Source organism: Triticum dicoccoides, chromosome 1B (assembly GCF_002162155.2).
Source record: "Triticum dicoccoides isolate Atlit2015 ecotype Zavitan chromosome 1B, WEW_v2.0, whole genome shotgun sequence".
Lineage (NCBI taxonomy): Eukaryota > Viridiplantae > Streptophyta > Magnoliopsida > Poales > Poaceae > Triticum > Triticum dicoccoides.
In genome coordinates this window covers 174476935-174484935 of record NC_041381.1, presented here as the reverse complement: position 1 = coordinate 174484935, position 8001 = coordinate 174476935, and the positions used below count along the sequence as shown (strand labels likewise).

General features: G+C 39.8%; 1 long non-coding RNA gene across 2 annotated transcripts; it reads right to left on the bottom strand.

Moving 5' to 3' along the window:
- Window positions 1-1921: 1921 nt before the first annotated feature.
- Window positions 1922-6365, bottom strand: LOC119326335. 2 transcript variants are annotated; one of them, XR_005157922.1, is made up of 4 exons: window positions 4588-6365; window positions 3137-3288; window positions 2829-3063; window positions 1922-2162 (listed from the first exon to the last, which is right to left on the bottom strand). It is a non-coding gene; the product is annotated as an uncharacterized LOC119326335 (long non-coding RNA). The 2 variants fall into 2 exon arrangements; XR_005157923.1 differs by having other exon boundaries at window positions 4599-6365.
- Window positions 6366-8001: the final 1636 nt, after the last annotated feature.

Below are 8001 nucleotides of genomic sequence, written 5' to 3'. Positions count from 1 at the left end.
AGATGTGTACAAGGGCAACTCCGCGTCCTTCACAGCAAAGGAGGTGGAGAAGATCAAGGCCAAGGGAGTTGCTTTCTTCAACAGCCGCAAGATCAAGAAGTGGCACTGCCCCTACTAGACCACCAAGCGAAAGCCAAAGGATGGCCGCTTCGATCACCTTGTGTCTCATGCAGAGGATTTAGCAATTCACGAGGAGGACTACATGATTAGGGGGCAGCATCCTGCCCTCACGAAGGCCCTGACTCCGGCGTGATGTGATGATGTGATGAACTGAATGTGGCAGCATGTTATCTTTATCTTTTGGGTTACTTTTCGTAAACAGAATGTGGCTATTTATGATGAGATGAACTGAATCTATAGTACTAATGTATTATGCTATCTATATTTGTCTGTCCTTAAATTTGCCTATGGTGTATGGTTAGTTTTGTTTAGATATTGTGAGCTATGAGTTTAGGTGCTGCAATGATCACACTTGTTGTTTCATTGTTGCTTCACTGATCAGACATGCTGATTTTTCTCACTAGTTTAGGTGCTGCAATGATCAAACATGTTGTTTCAGTGTTGCTTCACTGATCAGACATGCTGCTTTTTCGCTGATCATAAAGGAGTATTATCCTAATTATTTGTCTCATGTTTATTAATCAAATGCATTCGATAGGACAGTACAAATTCAAACAAATGCAAAACAAACTAGGTAAACTACCTATGTTTGTGTAGGAGATCATGTGTGCAAAATTTGAGGTGATTTAGAGGTCAAAGAAATTTGAATTTGAGAAATGTTCTCCCAGGCTAGGGTAAACAACCCCATTTGTAATCAAGTTTTTTTGGACCTACTCTAAATGAGCCAAATGTTTTTTATTAACACCTATTCAATCTACATAGTGTAGATTCGAAGTCTCACTATTTTTTGAATTAATCTTCATATTTTTACATTTTCTTTCAAAAAATATGCTATAATATAAAAACTACAAAAAACACTTTAAAATATGAAAATGGAAAATTAAGTTCAGATCCTTCTTATTCACTTTGAAATAAAGCTTTGGTGAATTTTTTGATTTTTTTTAATTTTTCAAAAACAGAAGGTAACCCTACCTTCTCTCCTTGAACTCTATGAAATGTTGTACATGATAGCTCATATGTCTGAAGATTTTTTCATGAAAATGACCATATACCAAGTTTATGATTTTCGGTTGGTAACATGTTACATAAGACAACATTGTGCACAGGTTCTAAATTAATGGTGTTCATTTGACCTCGATCGTGCCAGCTAGTGTTTTTTCATGAAAATGACCATAGACCAAGTTTAGTATTTTTCCTCATTAGTGTGTCTTATAAAACGTCGAACGCCGAAGCACTACACCACAACACTACATCCCCTACACACAGGTTGGTTGGAAAAACTACGTCCACTGACAGACAGTCAGTCGGGAAATACTATTGCCGACCAACATAATCTGTTGGGGAAAGTCCAGACGGGAAAGCCTTTTCCCGACCGACATATATTTTCCGACAGACAGTTGGACGGCAATAGAGAGCATTCCCGACCGACTTTCTGTTGGCCATACCATGAACCTTTCCCGACCGAATTTCTGTTGGTACTTCCATAGAACTTTTCCCGACGGACTGTTCGACGATACCATCTTTGCTGACCGATATTCTGTTGGGACAGCCATGAATCTTTCCCGTCCAACTATCTGATGGTGTCATTTTTGCCGACCAAATTTCCGCTGGCCCAGGCATGACCCTTTTCCGACCAACAATTGGTAGGTATTTTCTTTGCCGACCATTGGTTGGACAACATTAGTTTAGCCGAGCAATATTTAATACCCACTCATTATTTCCCATCTGCCTTGCAATTTCAATCAAGTTAACTAACTTGCATTTACTCTGAAAATATTAAATCAGGACCAAAAAGGATAACACATTAATTAATTCTCATCAGCATTCCAACATTTATGATCACCTGATAGATTTACAAAATGATAGATGCATGTCCGCCAATTCATTGTTCGCTCCATTACACAAAATACCCAGATGACAAGACACCATATAGGTTTACAAAATGATACTAAAAATCGCTATTTTTGCTCCATTACACAAAATGTCTAGCTGACGCAAACTGCCATCTTCATGGTTCCTTCCGGTCCTTTTGTATGTCTTTCCTACAAAGGATAAAAAAGTCACTGGTGAATAAATGCATTCATAGAGATAATGGCAAACATAGTAATTGTATAAAGCATCAATGGCAAAAACAAACTGTGGAATTTTAGTATTACATAAAAAATAGGGCAAGTCCAGAATAATGCCACAACATGTTCTAACTCGAATTTCTGCCATGTTGAACATAATAAAGCATCAATGCCAGATGACCATGAAGTATATTTCAATAAATAGGAGCAATATGAATCATCTGGCCACAGTTTAGCATGTCCAGACGCCCAATTATTGGGAGCAACCATTAGTTTTCTAGCATGCATAGCGTCTGACTATTAACGCCAGATGACACATCCATGTACGAACTCATGATAGTCATTTTTCTAGGAAATACCACTAGTTTTCTTTCTTTTCTCTGGGGTGGAGAAGACTGCATTGCGCCTGACTATTATATTCAGAAAAACATATGTACTTAAGTGCCATTAGATTAAATTAAGCCATTACTTTTAGAGAAGCATATGTATTGTACATACAAATCTTCATAGGTATAAGAGCCAGAACCTATGAAACCATCAGGTTACACATAAGAGAAATAAAGATGAGTTGTGCTAACGACTAATATTTGCTTTACTACAAGGAAAAATATGTTGGAGAACTTTACTGTTGGTGATTACCTTGCTAGATGGCCATGCAATGGACCCTGTGACTGCATCAGTGACAAATCGTAAACCATCATATTCATAAGGCAGCATAGCATCCCTCCTGATCACAACATTGACAACAACCTCATAAGTGCTGGTCCAAGGGGATCCGAGCCCGCAACTGTGTCTGGACAACTGAGATAATTGCTGCCTTAGCAACAGGATTTTCAGGACCAGTCCATGCATATAGAAGGACATCCATACCAATCTGAAAAATGATTATTTAGGAACATGAAAACAAAATAGGATTTAAATATATAAGTAGGGATGAGAAGATCTACTAGGACTTCATCTTGATGGGATGAGGAGCTTTTTGCAGGGGGGGCTTTGCAATAACTCTTCTATGAACAAAGGGCTCTTCATCATCATCTTCATCATCGTCTTCATCATCTTCTTCACCTTCTTTGTTTTCCTCAGCTTCAACTCTTGAGTTCTATCAGACAAAATATGGAAACAGAGTTATCGCATGAAAGATGGATTATTAATTGATTGTAAAGATGTGGAAATAGTTCATTACTCGTCGAGAATTGGAACCATGCTGCGAGCCAGGAGTTATAAACATTAGAGAATCCTACACAACACTTCTTTTTAGTATCACTTGCTTTAAGAACTAATCCATGTATGTTTGTCCTAGCAGAAAGAGAAGAAAAACCTGTGTTCCAATCTTTATAGTTAAGCATTCAGAATATCATGGCTGTCCAACCAAAATGCGCACACTGAAGAAAGGAAAAAGATGATTTGGTACGCAGTTTGCATATACTACTTGACATTTTGACGTTTGCTCTGTTTGAAGAAGATTTGGTTGGTTCACTGGCATTTAGCTTGCTTGCGGTGAAGGCAGCAGACAGCTGATTCAACACCTGCAAGGACCAAAACGACAATCTGATTGCAGCTTGCCTAGCCTCATTTATGATCCCAGCGATTTAATTAGAATTCTATTAGAGTAATTGTTTAAGTGAGTAGTGGTACTGACCAATGTGACCCATCCCCAGGTATATATAATACTCCTTTGGTTACATAGTACTCCCTCTGATCGAAAAGGCTTTTTCGGACAAAGGGAGTATATGCTCACAGAACAGCTAGCAACTTCCTTTGGTTACCACAGCACCAGACTTGATCTGAATGTTATTTGGGGAAGGCAACTGCCTCCCCTAGGATGATTACTAGATGAAATCAAAGAACATGAATATTTTGGCTTGCAGCGCGCAAAGAAAATAAATGAAACTCTACCTCAAGATTTTTATCCAAGTATTGTGAAGAAAAGAAAAAAAACCTTTATCACGATGCAAATTTATGATGCATACAACCCAATATTATATTAATACAATAGATATATCGGTTGGATGGTCAAGCTATTGTAAATTCAAGTGTTGCAAATACTACATAGAAAGTCTAAACACTTGCTGGTTCTTTACCACTTGACCCATGCTGGTTTCAACTCATGCACTTTCTTATGATACGAGACTTCATCAGAATATTAACAAAGGATCGGAATATTAACAAAGGCCTACATCACTAGTTCCCTTGACACATCATGTTTTCTTTTGACCAGGTGGTTTATTATAAACTGAGCACCCTTTCCCTCCCATATCACTTACTTTTGATGCATCAGTTTCAGACAACCAAAGATTGGGAGGCGCTCAACTAACAAACTATAGAATTCAGACTAAATATATGCATAATAACCAGAGGAAAAGAGAGATGAATGAATGGAGGGAGGAACTAGCTGTACCTCGCCCGCACCGGTGCCCTTGCCCAGCCAAAGACAGAGGGATGCCCTTGACCAGCCGAACGCTTCCCCGATCCAAATCGCCACCGCTACCATTGCGTGTGTCTCCTTGAGCTGGATGGTCGAGATGGGAGGGTGGCAGCAAGGTCACTGGATGGAGGTGACCACCGCGAGAGAGAGCACGAGGGAGTGGAGCCGGTGGTGGAGAGGTAGGACGGTGTTGGGCGGCGCTGTAGGGCAGTACGGGGTGGGCGGCGCTGCAGCAGCAAGGAGGCATGGGGCGGCGGCGGGACGGCGTGGGAATCGACTGGTGGTTGTTGGAATTGATCTCAGGCAGTTATTGACTGAGAGAAAAGGGGGAGTCTTTTCCCACGATGGTGTTCTGATCGGGCACACCCAGAACCAACATTTGGTTTCGGTCCCGGGCCCATCAGCCCCTCTCATATATAAAGAAGAGTCACGTACCTCTTGAGAAGAGTACACACATAAGTACGAGTTAAACCTCTAAGTCCAACTACCGATCCTAAAAAGAGGGAGCTGATGACCAGAAGACCGTCTACCACCGCCAGCCGCCGCAAGGTCTGTGCTGGCGGCGTTCCTGCTGCCATCTGCATCATTCAGCTGCTACCTTTCTCTTCCCCGACAATCTCCTGTTGCTGGAGATCACAAGGTGCAGCCATGGTCTACACAGGGGGCTGCATCGGGCAGCCGCCATGGGATTTCTCCAAGCACCTGTAAGTCCTCACGCTTCCGCATAATGCTGTTGATCTAGTCAGAGATTAGGCCCTTACGTTGACTACCCTAAGGCTATTTTTTCCTGACATTGGTATCTTGAGCCTACCTAATCTGGCTAGAACCCTAATTAGGGCTTCCAAACGTTAATCCCAAGTTAAGTGGCCAAATTGTATATGGTCAAACTCAATGGCCTAATAGACCTATGATAAACCATAATGATCATGTTTAATCTTGATGGTTTCGGTTAATGATGTGGTAGTCCTGATTAATCAAGTGCATCTCTTATTTTATTTTATTTTACCTGTATGTTATGATTAATGCTACGTTCACTAGTTAGCAGTTTTTCTGATAATTTTAATGTTCATGATTATATAAAGCGAATGGTTGATGCAATTACGTCTTGATCCGAATCAAGTTACCATTGTATAGTCAACAAGGCATTGACTCTGTTAGTAGCAAAGGGGAGAGGGATTGCAAAATGATGAGAAACTATAATGGCAAATTTCCCCCAATCATGAAACCCTGACCCCAATTCCGAACCATATAGAAAAGGATAATCCCCTGATTCCCAAAGTTCGTCCCCAAATCCAAATCCCCAATTTTTGAAGCCCAAAAAATGTTGAAATTAAGACTAAGCGAAAGGGATTTGAGGCTTATCTACTGATCCCACGACGCCGCCGTCTCTATTGATGACCGGCGGAAAGAAATGGCCGGCGGCGCCGCCCTATTGGACGCGAATATTGTGTGGCCAGTGCGCCGCGCAAGTCGTCGTAGACCAGCAAACGACAGGCATCGGCGGCCGCCTTCGCACCTTGGCACCGAGCGCCTTGTGCGCGTCGCCGGCACAGACCGGCTCCTGATCTCAGCATGTGCTCGACACGGCTAGCGCCGTTCGGCGGAGGAGCGCGCGGCCTTGAGGCCAGGCACGCTGCTCCGACGAATGGGGATGTCGCACCGCCATGGCCGGCGTGCCTCTCGTTGCCGCCATTTTTGCCTATCCTATGGTAGCCGAGGAAATCAGGGGAGACAAGGGGAAATGCCGCTAGGTTTTGATTCCGTGCATTTTTTGCTCCGCCCCTGGAGGATCAGAGCCGTTGTCTTGATCCAACGACGAGGCCGACGCGCAGCTCAGAACGGCCCTTCCAGAGCTTAACAGGCCCCTTTCGCAGCTGGGCTCAAGCCCATGTTGACTTAGCCTCGCAGGAAACGTTTCTGGTTATTGTTATTGTCTGCTAGGCTGGGCCGAATGAATTAAGAGTAGTCGTGGGTCGATTTGAGCCAAGAAAATTATGTCCTACGCGTTTTTTTTCTTTTATTCTGTGCTTTTCTGTAATTATGATTATTCTAAGACTGTCTTATGCACTATTATAGATAGACAATTGCCATAAACATTATGTTGTTAATTGTGTTTTAATTTCTTAGTAAAATGGAACCAACGAGAAGTTTTGCTTAGAAAAATTAATGCACAATTTATGTTTATGTGATTTTCATGGCAATCCTTAAATGATGAAAATTTATTAATAGAAAGCCATGGATTATTATAGGTCAAATTATGTTTAAGGAATTTTTATGCAGTTTTAGTTCATTTGTTAAGTTAATAATAATGTTTTTTGCACTAAAAGTTTGAAATTGCCTATAATTACGTTTAAATTTTCTAAATAAAATGGAACCAACGGGAAATTTTATTTTGGAAAATTTAATGTGAAATTAATGTTGATGTCATTTAGTGGCACCTTTTATGGTAATTACTTTTCAAGTATTTTTTTTAATGTTGACGTGTTAATGTTAGAATATTGAGCATTCTAAAGTCACTTAATTAAGTTTCTAAATATTTTATTTGGAAGCTTTATTTGAGTGTGAAGTTTGTGGTGATGCCATCCTAATGTCATTTCTTTCTAATGTGCCGAGGCCACCTCAAGAAGAATATGATGGTCACATGGTTTGGTTTTCCGCATTGCACTCTGTGTCATAATAATATTGCGGCGATGTGTCTATTGTGCAAAACTGAAGTTTTCGAATGGTGCATTTCATGCCATTTTATTACGATATGCATCATTGAAATATGCATAAAGCCTCAAAATAATGTTTAGGGGATTTGTTTTTTTTTTCAAAGTACATGTTGTTTCCAAATATTGTTATTTTGTGAATCCTTATGAAAATTTGTGTCCAAATTTATTGAAAATGTTATGATATTCTGGCGATAATATTAATGTTATTTTTAGACCAATGTAAGTTCATATTTATATGTTAATTCCAATGTCAATTTCATTGTATGTCATTGAGAATTTTAATGATAATTTTGACAATCTTTTTATTGATATTTTCAATGTCCATTAAGTCTCAAATTTTAAGTTCAAGATGTCTAAAGCGCGTTATGAATCCTCATATCCTATGATACAATGGATTGCGCATATTGTAGCTTTATATTAATGATGGTTATTAATTTAGTTAATGTTCTTGCTGGTCATTATGTGATTTATGTCTCTCTAATCAAAATGGAACCAATGAGAAGTTTTGATTAGAGATTTAATGAGCAAAATTCATAATGACATTTGATGATATTCCGACCAATATTGATTATTTCCATGTGTAATTTATGAATGAATAACATCATTTTCCGTTTTTTGTCCAATGGTAATACGGATTAGAAGAACAACTAAGTTTTTTATTCATCTCGTTGCA